This window comes from Podarcis liolepis, assembly GCF_965112155.1.
Source record: "Podarcis liolepis genome assembly, chromosome: 6".
NCBI lineage: Eukaryota > Metazoa > Chordata > Lepidosauria > Squamata > Lacertidae > Podarcis > Podarcis liolepis.
In genome coordinates, this window is record NC_139559.1 from 27,765,941 (window position 1) to 27,779,009 (window position 13,069).

The 13,069-nt window shown below is 46.1% G+C and overlaps 3 protein-coding genes across 12 annotated transcripts in view; all 3 read left to right on the forward strand.

Annotated features, from left to right (window-relative positions):
* The window catches only part of LOC310709034 (uncharacterized protein), a 431,701-nt gene that overhangs the window by 305,080 nt on the left and 113,552 nt on the right, over nucleotides 1-13,069 (forward strand). The window lies entirely within an intron of this gene.
* The window catches only part of LOC310709079 (tigger transposable element-derived protein 1-like), an 877,074-nt gene that overhangs the window by 29,018 nt on the left and 834,987 nt on the right, over nucleotides 1-13,069 (forward strand). The gene's annotated exons all lie outside the window — the stretch shown is intronic.
* EPB41L1 (erythrocyte membrane protein band 4.1 like 1) overlaps nucleotides 7,462-13,069 on the forward strand; it is a 183,734-nt gene continuing 178,126 nt past the window's right edge. For 3 of the 9 annotated variants that reach the window (XM_083507862.1, XM_083507869.1, XM_083507870.1), the window contains exon 1: nucleotides 7,462-10,264. The gene's annotated coding sequence lies outside the window, so the exon portion shown is untranslated. The remainder of the gene's footprint in view (nucleotides 10,265-13,069) is intronic. The other 6 variants (XM_083507872.1, XM_083507873.1, XM_083507865.1 and 3 more) reach the window with 4 other exon arrangements.

The window sequence follows — 13,069 nt, forward strand, 5'->3', positions numbered from 1 at the left end:
ATATCCATCTCAGTGGGAACTGGCGGAGAAAAAATCAACACCCACACTTTGCCCCATCTTCACACTAGGTCAGATCGTAGTCTTTGAAAGAACCAGTTTGTTAAAACCCCGTCTGGAAGAAGGCAAATGCTAAGCTCAGCATTATGACAGCTTAATTGAATGGTACACATAGATGATGAGAGGAGAAATTTTTAAAAAGCTCTGTAGATCTCAAGGAGACAAAAATTATCTTCTCACCTCTTCTAAATCACTAGTCTGAACTGCATTTGTAGGGTGGTTACATCTTGTAGAAGAGGAAGGTATAAACATTAACATACACCCTTCCCAAATGCATACTTTTCTTAATTGGCATATAGAATTTGTGGGTCCTTGGAGAGGGGAAAGGTCTTTTGACTATTATTAAATAATCAACAGCATGTGGCTGGGTGTAATTTCTAAATCATGTGCTAGTAGTGAGAGTTAGGAACACATTCTGTTCCCACATTTCTTTAGGCAGATCCTGCACATGAGGGTGGGATATTTTTGCATGTCTCTTCAGAAGCAGCTCATAATCTTCCTTCTCTTCTGCTAATGGCAAGAAAATCTCCTGCAGATTCTTTCCTACAGTAGATTGGGCTAGCTCAGTTGATAGAGCATGAGACTCAGGGTCGTGAGCCCCACGTTGGACAAAAGATTCCTGCATTGCAGGGGTTGGACTAGATGACCCTTGTGGCCCCTTCCAATTCTACAGTTCATAGAGGGGTACAAGCATTGATCCTGCCAGATTGACAGGGTTAGGCCTGCACTGCCTACAATCTGTTTTTAGACATCGGATTACCCCATGTAAACGACATTGAACACATTTAAAATAGTGGGTTATGATTTTGTGCACCGTGTGAATGTGATATTGAATTCCATTATAACAGGCACTCTAGTACATACTTAGCTTAATGTAGCTGACCCAGTCCTGGAACTGTGATTGATTTCATATAAGAAGCAAAAACAACCTTTGTAAGTAACTACTGTTACAGTGACATGGTCAGAATGAAGGAAATCATAGTCTTCTGCTAATCCATGTTCTGAAACCTAGCTTACTTAGCCATTCCTAGAACCCTCATGCACACATTCATACTCATGCCATACAGGAAGTATAGTGTCCTGATCAAGGGAAGTAATATTCTCACTCTATTCTGCCATGGTCAGACCACCCCCGGAGTACTGTGTCCAGTTCTGGGCACCACAATTAAAAAAAATATTGATAAGCTGGAATGTGTGACCAAGATGAACAAGGGTTTAGAAACCAAACCTAATGAGGAACAGTTGAGGGAATTGAGTATTTTTAGCCTGGCAAAGGGGAGCCTGGTGGAGATAAGATGGCCATCTTTAAATATCTAATGGGCAGCCACATGGAAGATGGAGCAAACTTGTTTTCTCCTGCTCCAGAGCACAGGACCCAAACCTATGGATTCAAGTTACAAGAAAGCAGATTCCAGCTAAATATCAGGAAGAACTTTCTTCCTGCTTGAGCTGTTTGACAATGCAACAAACCCCTATGAGCAGTGGTGGACTCTTCTTCCTTGGAGGTTTTTAAGCAGAGGTTGGATGGTCGCCCATTATATAGTTGAGATTCCTGAATTGCATGGTGGTCCCTTCCAACTCTACAGTTCTATGCTTCTATGTTTCTATGAATTGTGTTGCCATCAGAGAATGTGGTCGTTCTCCACTTGGGTCAGGCTACTAGAAAATTACATTTATCCACTGAGTACGGAGCAACTGCTATCCTCAGAGAGAAATGACCACCATTTTCTGATCTATGAGGAATGCTAAAGAGAGAGAGAGATATGAAAGCTGTGTTAAATCAATTAATCAGAAGGAGGGCTATTATATTCTTTGACATACTCTATGTTTAATCCAGCCCCAAGTTGTGAGGACAGTTTAAGGGTCAGGACTTATGCTAATACAGCCATATTGTGTATGTTGTGCAGTAGAAATCTGCAATATCCTTCATGAAGTCCTTTCCCAATTTAGCCAAGCACAACTTCATTCAATGCTTTTGGATGGCGCATGTGGCATGTTTATAGCGCACAGCAATACTGTGCAAGGCTTTTTAGCTCAAAGAGAATAATAACTTATTGAAACTGCAGGGGGAGTTCATGATACTAGTTAACATCTATCGGTTTCCTCCTTAATGCTCTGCCCTAAAGCACAACTTGATTTTTATATGGTGATTCCTGCTATCTTTCCATTTTTGCCATTATGCTTTATTGCCTGTCATAGTAGCAAAGTGACTTGCAAGAGTTTATCCATGGAGCTGATGACTTAGTGAGGAAACTGAATCTCCTTAGCCACCCCATCTAGTCCAGATCTCTGACTTAAGGCTCATTACATGACACTAGAAAGCATCCATCACAGATGCCTTGCAGCCTACCCTTTTATTTCCAGGATTCTCTGTGTGTGCGTGAGCAGGGGCACAGATGAAACTTGGACCTCCCCTAGAGAGAGCCTGTCCACATGCATTTAATGCGTGGTACCGAACAAGGGACGTGGGTGGCGCTGTGTGTTAAACCACAGAGCCTAGGACTTGCCAATCAGAAGGTCGGTGGTTCGAATCCCTGCAACGGGGTGAGCTCCCGTTGCTTGGTCCCTGGTTCTGCCAACCTAGCAGTTCGAAAGCATGTCAAAATGCAAGCAGATAAATAGGTACCGCTCTGGCGGGAAGGTAAACGGAGTCTCTGTATGCTGCTCTGGTTCACCAGAAGCGGCTTAGTCATGCTGGCCACGTGACCTGTACGCCGGCTCCTTCGGCCAATAAAGCGAGATGAGCGCCGCAACCCCAGGGTCAGCCACGCCTGGACCTAATGGTCAGGGGTCCCTTTACCTTTACTGAACAAGGTATTTATGCTAACACAAGAAATTCTGCTTATGTTACAGAGCTTCCCCTGCCTCTTCTCTCTCAATGCACAACCCAAAGCAGTTCTATAGAACAGGCTTCGGGGATACACGGGGAGAAAAGAGGGAGGGGAAGCCTGCCTGGCTCCCTGCCTCTTATCTGGCACAATACTTTTCTCTCTTCCCCGCATTCTGCCCTCTCTGACTCCCAGGAGCTGCAGCAAAGGTGGTGGTGTTGGAGGAGGAGGAGGAGGAGGAGGAGGAGGAGGAGGAGAAGAAGAAGAAGGCAGCCTCAGTTAGCAACCCTCTCTTTCCCCTGCTTCCCCCAACATGAAGCCATTTCTGGTTAGTGTACCTCAACAAAAATAGGCATTCGGGGCTCTGTGTGACAAAATGAGAAGCCGTGATGGCTTAAGAGTTTTCACGATGGTCCCGATTTTTTTGGGGGGGGGGAAATCATGCTTTTGCAGGCGTCACAAGAGGTGGAGCCATTTTTCACGACATGGTCCTCTATGCTGAACAATCTCATATGATTAAGCCTTTTTCTAGCTACTCTTGAACTATTGACAGACAAAGGGATTCCATATTATTGTATTTACTAAAAGGAACTGAAGTGCAACCTATATATTTCAAACATGCAGATGTGTTGATACGATTCTGAAAGCAGAATCTAAGGCTATTTTCTGTACGCAAATAAACATTTTTTCACCCTCTCAATGTTTTATTTTAGGAAAATGATCATGATCCTAGCTGGTTTGGAGGCCAACCAGATTTAAACCATGGACATATGCATGTAAAATTTGCACAGCACTGCTGACTTATCATACTAATTAATCTATTAATCAACTAATTAATGACAGATTTAGAATGCAAATTTTTAAACTGGATTTTAATCAGTGCTGTCCTCTGTGAAAAGATATTCAGTGGTGCAGCATTGCCTTTTACTTAGGCAAGGGGTGGGATCCAAGCAGAGCTAGTCTAAATTTAGCCCTGCTGAAATCAATGAGGCAAGGAATGGATTGAGCCCATTTCTGTCACATGATGGCAGCAGAGCTGGTTCAGGGCCAGTGAATCCTGTGCTGGCTCCACCCCCCTCCACTCCTGGAATTACCCATTTCAGAGATTTCCATTGGCTAACACCACTGGTAGCTTCCACTTGGCTGCTATTTGGGTCGGTTCATTGGTGTGCGCCTTGCCGGCAGAGCTTCCCCTCTGACTTCTGATATATATCAGATTGAAAATAAGCATTGTGCCTATGCTCTCCCTCCTTCCCTTCCGTCCTCCTTCCCTTGTTTAACTTAACACAAAACTCCTGGGGTTTATTAAACCATGGTTCCCCTTTTCCTACAAACTTGGGAAACTGTGGTTAAGTCCAACGCTGGCTTGCAAATCAGACAGACCAATGGTTTGCTATATTGAAGATCTGCCTGCCGATGGAATCATTTCACAGCCCTAACAAAAAGCACATCAAAATCTTAATATATACCGGGAAGCTTGTATCAAAACAAGGTATAAAATTCAGTCTCACACCATCCACTTTTTTTGGGGGGGGCTGTTGCCCCTTTAAAGGTTGTCAAGTCACAATGCTGCAACGACAGATGGCACACAACCTGCACAATTCCTTTGTTATGGTCTAAATTCTAGACTGGAAACCTTATCTCTCCTCCCACACCCATAACATAGTAAGCTTTCTAAAAATGCTTGCATCCTATTGCTAACACAATATGCCATCTAAGAAGTGGCATTGACTTAGCAACACCTGTTACCATCTTGGCAGTTAGTCAGGAGCCTGAGGCCAAAGGCAAAATAGAGACATCAAATTTGCATATCAATTGACAAACATATTACACGCAATTGATGCTGAATTTGCAGGACCATCTCCATTGTTAGCACTCATTCTCCATATCTAGGGAGCTCACAGTCCTGGAATGTTTGCCTGTGCACCTTTAAAAATGCATGACTTTACGTTATTTAACTAATGCAAATTATTTCTGTGCAAATATACAGTGGAATTCTAGGCCACTGATGGGCTGTAACATGCACACACCCCACGCCAAGGATGGTTCACATTGAAGGCATTGTTCTTTCGGACATCAAAACATACCAGCAGGACAGCAAAATAAAATAAGCCCCCAAAGGTCAGCAAACAAGGAGGTTGTGGGCAGAAACAAACCCATCTGGTAAAAGCACAGAAGAGCAAATAGCTTTCACTGTAAGTTGGAAGCCTGAACAGTAACACCTGGTGGAAGTACCAAAAGGCTAATTGCCAAGCCTTTTATTTCTTTATGCAATTAATAACATTGTAGATAAGGAAACAACCAAAGGCCCATTTAGACCAGCACCCTCTTTTCCAGAGTGGTCAGCCAAATGCCTATGGGAAGCCCACAAGCAGGCATGAGTGGAATACTCCTCTCCTGCTGTCCCCGCCACCCCCCGGACTAGTTATTTTTTTTATATATAATAATTTTTATTAATTTTAACATTTTGATTCTCAATCATACAACAGAACTTCACTTCTTATACAATCTTTTTGGACTTCCATCAGCATCTCTGATGATCCTCCATTCTTATCACTTCTTCTGCATTTCTTAAATACATATTGCCTTTAACTATCTTAACTAAAGAGTTCTCCTCTTTACCTTTTTTGCAATATTTCAAATAGTTCGCCTTACAAAACTTCTTGCAAACCCACAAGTGTAATCTGACGGTCACAATTACTTTTCAAGTAGTCCGTACATTTACACAAGTCTTTTGTGAATTTCATGGTTCCGCAGGTTTCGAATTCTTCCTGTTAATTTATCTAATTCTGCATAGTCCATCAGTTTCATTCTCCATTCTTCTTTTGTCAGTATTTCTTATTGCTTCCGTTTTTGTGCCAATATTCTTGCTGCCATCATTGCATACAAAAATAATTTACAATCCTTTGTATTTATATCATATCCTACAATGCCAAGTAAAAATGCTTCTGGTTTCTTAATAAATGTATATTTCAACATTTTTTTCATCTCATTATATACCATTTCCCAGAAGTTTTTCACTTTTTTACATTCCCACCACATATGATAAAATGTTCCTTCTTTTTCTTTACATTTCCAACACTTATTACTCACTTTGTACATTTTAGCAAATTTAACAGGTGTAATGTACCATCTATACATCATTTTCATCACATTTTCTTTTAAGGCATTGCATGCAGTAAATTTTAAACCTTCTTTCCATATTTTCCCCCAAAATATTTAGCCCAATGTATCATAACCGACTTTACCTCCTCATCTTTCAAATGCCATTCAAGCAGCAATTTGTACATTTTAGACAAAATTTTATATTTATTGCTTAATATCTCTACTTCCAACTTTGATTTATTTTCATCAAACCCCTTTTCCTTAAAATCCTATTTAAACATTTCATTGACTTGGTGATAGTGCAGCCAAGAATTCACATATTCTTTAAGTTCTTCATATGGCTTCATCTTCCATTTACTCCCTCCTTTTTGTATTAATTTTCCATAAGTTGCCTAATTCCCACTCATATTTATCTTTTTCAACCCTAACCCTGCCTCCCCCGGACTAGTATATATAGTGATAACATCCCTAGGTGTAAATTTCTGGTTTAAAATTTGAGTTTTATATTTATTAGTTTTTTAGGATACAAACCTGTACTGGAGCACTGCTGGCTGAGGAGTTCATCAGAAGTCCTGCTCTGTTGGCAGAAGGCCAGTCTCACCATTGCCACAAGATGCAAGTTTCCTTCCTCCCTTGGGCTGAGGAACCTCCCACATTTGGATCCAACTACGTCTACCATTTGGCCTGTGAACCCATTCTGGCCAAGCTCACCTGCGCTACACCCACAGGCATGCCTAGGAGTTGGTCAGTTTGGCTCCCGCCAAGGACACAGGCCCAGGAACACGTGAAAATCTGGCCTCTCTGCTCTGTCTCGCTGGCATGCTCCACATGCTGCTGCTCTGGGCAGCCAAATATCCTTGCCGAGGGTGCAAAGGTACACCTCTGCCTACACCTGATGTCATATATGAACCAAGTATAGACCTGTCTCAGCTGAAAGGAAGTTTATCTGCAAAGCTGTGTGCAAAAGCCCTGTGCAGAATCAGCTGCTAGCTGGGTCTTTGGGAGTGCTTTGTAAAACAGGCGATCATCTGGTTTTTTTGGGGGGGAGGGGCTATGCCTTTGCTTGCACAATTTGATTTCAAACCATGCAGGCAAACAAAGGGTCACCTGATGATATTGCATAGGCGCCGACTCCATGGGGCTTGAGGGGGCCCGAGCCCCCTCAAAAATTCGTTTGGGGGGGCTCCGCCCCCCAATAATCTCCGGCGCCCCTCCAGCAGAGCGCCATCGCCGCCCCTCCCCCAGCCCAAAATGCACAGGGTCGGGCTGCATGCCTCCTGCCCTCCCTCCCGAGCAAAAGCTCCACCCAATTTCCTTCGGAGCTGATTAATAGGCACAGCACGCTCTCCCCTATTCGCTCACGAGGAGGCGGCACCACTTTATTTGCATATTCATGAGCTTATTTATTATTCATGAGCTTTCCCGGGCGCCCCCCCCCAATATTTTTTATAAGTCCGCGTCCCTGTGCTATTGTGATGTCAGGCGATTGCCAAAATGGTCCATCACCTGTTAAGTAATTGATAATGCGGGCCTGTGGGTAGTGGTGGAGATCTGGTTCCCTATGCCTGGGTGATAGGCCTTATATTGAAGTAGACTGCAGGTCTATCGAGTTCAGCAATGTCCACACTTACTGTACCAGCTCTTCAAGGTTTCAGGTATGGGTCTCTCAGCCGTGAGATCTTCTGCACATGAAACAGATGCTCTGCCCCTGATCTAGAGCCCTTTCCCAAATTATTCTGCCCAGTTTGGAAAATGGATCTTGGATAAATAATCCTTACCACACCTTATAATTTGCCTCCCTTACAGATATGCCAGCAGAACGCTCTGTATTTAAACCAATCCATAATAATGTAGGAAGCTGCCATAGACCAAGTCTGGCCATTGGTTCATCTGGCTCACTGTTGTCCAAACTGACCAGCAGTGGTTCTCCAGGGTGTCAGAGAAGGGTCTTCTCTCCCAGCCCTGCTTGGGAAATGTCGGGGACTGAACCTGAACATGTCCCCTTCCCCTTCCCTACTTTGCAGATGGAAGTTCCTTTGCTTGTGGCTGCTGCCTGGTTTTATACCTTTCCTCAATGTGGATGGGTGGGGAGGAAGTAAACATCCCAAATGTGTCTGTCATTGTTCTAACAGAGAGCACCACAGGGCTGCCTTGGCTGTACACTTGGCGCTGTGGTCTAAACCACTGAGCCTCTTGGGCTTGCCGATCAGGTTGGCGGTTCAAATCCCCGTGATGGAGTGAGCTCCCTTTGCTCTGTCCTGGCTCCTGGCAACCTAGCAGTTCAAAAGCACACCAGTGCAAGTAGATAAATAGGTACCGCTGCAGTGGGAAGGTAAACAGCGTTTCCGTGCGCTCTGGTTTCTGTCATGGTGTCCCGTTGCACCAGAAGCAGTTTAGTCATGCTGGCCACATGACCCAAAAGCTGTCTGTGGACAAACGTCGGCTCCTTTGGCCTGACACGAGATGAATAACCCCATAGTCACCTTTGACTGGACTTAACCATGCAGGGGTCCTTTACCTTACCTTCACCTTACCCTATGGTCCTTGAGTATTGGGGGCATGGCAGTGTGATGGACACGCCCCTGGCTTGGCCTGCCCAGGTTTGCTCTGGTTCTCGGCTTCTACACTGACCACAATCCCTGACCCAAACAGTGGACTGTGATGTTTTCCAGGGTTGCTTTGGGCGTGTCTGCCATTTTTACATTGCTTCTGCATTCCCCAGACTTTATGGTTTTGACCTCCCATAACAGGCAGAACACACATAAGCTATGTTGCTGCTATACCTGTGGAATGGCATTAGGATAATGCAGCCCATCACGAAAGGTGGAATCACGTAGTAATCGATATTTTAGTGTCCCCAGTTTTGCCATTTGTCTTCACATATGCCAGCTAGTATCGCCTGCACACAATACTGTACACATGGGTGTGGCTGGGCCATACAACCGCAGACACAATAGAAGAGGTGGCAAAGACTGCAGTTGAAAATCCACAAAGCTCACTGGGTGGTCCAGAATTGAGATTTATAAAAAATGCATTTCAACTTGTTTTGATTTTATTCTGATGAGCCACCTTGAAATGGCAGCATGGAAATCATTAGAAATATAACCACTGCTTTCGCCTTAACCTGCTGTAGGTTTCCACACTTAAAAGCTGCTTATTTGGAGGTAAATATTGATGCAAGCAGATGTTTCAAACTGGGATGCCAATTTTCATGCCGGCCAAGGTTTCAAACTGGGATGCAAATTGTTCAGACCCTGCAAGGTACTTTATGCACATAGAAGTACCGTGAAGGAAAATATAGTGTTTTAAAGATATAGTTATACCGCAGCACATCGCCACAGGTAACGTAGCACATTACAAAACCCACAGATCCATGAGCTCTGGGTTCCTTCCCCGGATATACGACGGTGACCTTAACAGTAACTGAGCCGTGTGTGATTTTTGGGCGTGGTGTGCTTACCTTGGTTTACGGAACAATGAGAAGGGAGTTGCGAGGAGGTGGGGTTAGCTGATTTGCATCTCTCTGACTGGCAGAGAGGAGGGAGCCTGGGAGCAGACCGGGCGGGGAGGCAGGGGGAGCGCGTGCTTAGCCCGGAATCGGCTTGCAGCAACCCGATCAAACTGTCGCTTTATTTCCGTGCATTTTTCACACTCGGGACGCGCCAAAGGACTGGAGTGGGTGGGCCGCCCCGGATGCATCCGCACAGGTGCGGAGGGCCACCTACCTGCTCCGAAATCCGATTGCATCTGCCGCGAGCGCCTCGCCGCCGCTTTGAAAGGCTGGAGAAACGCGAAAGGACTCCGGGCTGCAGGCAGCGCAGCCCGTGCAAAGGCTGTTCGGTTGCATAGATGATCTTTCGCTCCCCCCCCCTTCCCTCGGAGGCTGGTTCATTTGCTCATGACGTGCCTCTCTCGCTGAGCTGCCAGCCCTCCTGCTCACTCGCTCCTGCCTCCCGCTGCAGCTGCCTTGCATTATTAGCCCCCCCACCCCGCCTCCCTCGCCGCCGCTTTGCAAGCCAGCCTGATTCATTTTTCTTGCCGCTCTTGGAGGAAGAAAGCAGCAGGGAGGGGGAAGAGAGAGAGAGAAGCGGCTGCTTTTTAAAACCCCAACCCCCCCCCATTACTCTTCGGAATCTGCATTTTTTTGTCCCTTTAATTAATTGCAAGGAGGCTCGGGAGCCTGTGATTCTCCTCGCCAGATGAACGTTTCCTTGGATCCTTGGACGTCTTGACTCCGGATTACTCGGGGGAAAGGAAAAAAAGAAAAGAAAAAGGTTAGCCATGGCGACGATTCCCCACCCCCATCTTTCCCCTCGCCTTTACCCCGATGCCACCGCTTGCCTTCGCCCCCTCGCCCCGCCTGCTGGAGCCACTCGGGGCAACAGGGGCGACCGACGCCCGGGCGGTGTGGCTGGAGCTCTGCGGAGCCAGGCGGGCAGCGGGATCACGTGGAGGTCTCCGGGGAGGCGGAGGTGGTAGTAGTAGGAGTAGGAGTGGGAGGAGGGAGCGACCTGGTCACGCGTGTGCGTTTTCTCACGATACTACAAACTCGCTTCCTCTTTCCCATCGCGTCTTCGGCAGCGACCGTGTCCAGGTGACATTCCTTCCCCTTCCTTCTCAACTCAGCTCGTTTGCATCCCTCGGAATCATCTCCATTCCCCCCCCCACGCCTTTTCGCTTGTGCAGCGCCCCCATCTTCCTTTCCTCCGAGAGGGGCAGAGGGGTGTGTTCCTTTCTTTCCTCTCGACGGCGAATCAGCGCCTCCCCCGCCGCCCTTGGCTGCTTTGCCTGCTGGAAACGGGGGTGGCCGAGTTGAGGGGGGGGGGAGAGTGAAGCCCGGCCAGAGACGTTCAGGTGTGCTTGCGCCCTGTTGATCCTCTCTGTGTAAAGGGAAGCAATCCGTCTTTAACTGCCCCCGCCCCTTTGGAAATGTCTCCTTCATGGAACTGAGCGCCCTCCCTTCTTTCCTATACATGCATGCCTTGCTCGCTTCCGAGGACGGGCAAGCGAATTGGGTTGGACGTTTATGAAAGGGCGATGTGGGGGGGGCGTGCATGGGAGGGCAGCTGCTCGATTGCTCCCTTGCTCGGCTCCCCCACGCTCGCTCGCAAAGTCGATCAAAGGGCGAATCTCGGATTCCTGTTACTCTGCAGGCGTGTGCATGTGTGGGTTCCCCCCTTTTTTTATCTACGGAGAGGGCGGAGCTGCGTACAGGTTGCTTCTTAAAAAAAATAAAAAATAAATCCTGCCGTCTGTTGTGAAAGACAAGCCTGGTAACCAACCCGCGCGGCGAACTCGGAACTGGCAAAAATGTCTTGCCCAGCGTCGATTTCAAAGACTTCGCTTACTCCAGAGGCGCCTTCCTAGATCGAACTCTGGTTCCCTTTCAGTCGAAGGAAAAGGGGCGTTTGTGGGTAGCCTCGGCGGAGAGGGAGCGCTTTCTTGGAAGGGCGTTGCTCTTCCCTTTGCTTATATTTATTTTATTTCAGTCTTACCCCTTAGGCAGGTGTTCTACCGGTAGGGCATCCCCCGCCCCCGCCAAGGTCAGAAAGCACCGGGAGCTCATTCCTCTTTTCAGGGGGGACTCGGCTTGGGGGCCACACCCAAATGCCAACTCCAGTCCTAGGTGCGGCCGGAGCCTTGAAGCCCATGCAGGCAGAGTTCCATAAACACATTCTAGATTAACATCGTGTTTGGGGAAACATATTTACTACTTTTTAACGTCCCCACCCCCCTTATGTGTTTGGCTTGAAGGCTTAATAACTTCCCATGATGAAGTCCTGAAAAATCTTAGGAACTCTTACGGCTTAGTTGAGTGTTTGTTCGGAACAGTAACAATGCTGTTCTAACAGTAGCACCTGTAATAGATGTGTGGCGGAAACTGTCAACAGTCTTGAAGGAGTTGCTTGTGGTTTGTAAGGGTTTGGGAGAGAAACCCCTGGCCTGGGTAAAGCGAGTGTCTGGTTTCAAAGTCCTTACTCGGTTGTAAGTCCCCACTGAGCACAGTGGAGCTTCCTGTCTAATTAATAGACAACTTAGTTCTAGACATGCTGATATGTCAGTGGAAACAATTAAATACAGTGGGATTTAAATCTGAATTAATATGCATAGGATATGACTATGCGTTGGTTAGGCTTCCCCCCAAAAAAAACCCCACCACAAAAAATAGATATGCAATGCTTGGGAAGGCTCTAGTCACATTTATAATGAAATATCATTTTTGTTATGTTCAAGGTAAAGTTAGTGACTTTAAAACTTCTCAGTCGGGAGCAGGAAAAGTGGCAGTTTGTGCTATTCACCATTCATTGAAGATGGAAATCGCTGACTCTTGTGCTTCAGATACCGTTCAGTGGTGATGAGACACTGTTTGAATTGTTGCCATATGCTGATCAATGCTCCATAGCTAACTGAGAGCTAATCATGAATGCCAACATGTAACATGTCAAAGAATCCATAGCACTGTAGGAAGTTTGCCAGAGGAGAGGTTGTAAGTTTACTTGGCAAATTGCAATCTGTGATCCCCGTCTCCTGTTGCATTTTGTCATTTGGAACACCAGGGCCTCCATCTTGTATCCCTGAGCTCATTGAACATTTTTGCCACGGACTTGGGAGGGATCTGCATTTATTTTCTTCAGCAGATTGAGGCTGCATGCCTCTTGTGCAGGAACTGGGTCTCTCTAATGTAGAGTTTCTCTCCTGTAAATGTTTAATTAGTTGGTTGCAGATGATCTGCAAAATAATCCTTATGAGTATCTCCTCCTGCAATGCTCCTGATTCCCATACTGAGGGATGCCTGAGAATGAATTAAGGCTACATATCAGTGAAGGAGTTAAAGGCTGGCATTTGCTGTCTTGCTATATCATTCAAAGTGACCGTGTGGAGAATGCCTGTGAATCTTGGATCCTGTGCTGCAGACACACTGAAGGAGTGGCCCAGTTGAATAATAGAGATTGGTGTAGAGATCAACCATTGATACGTACTCACATAGAACTGTAGTTGTTCTCCTGCCCTTCATAAACAGTAATAGATCTGTTGATTTCAGGAAGGTGATTTACATTGAAACCTGTAATGCTGAAACA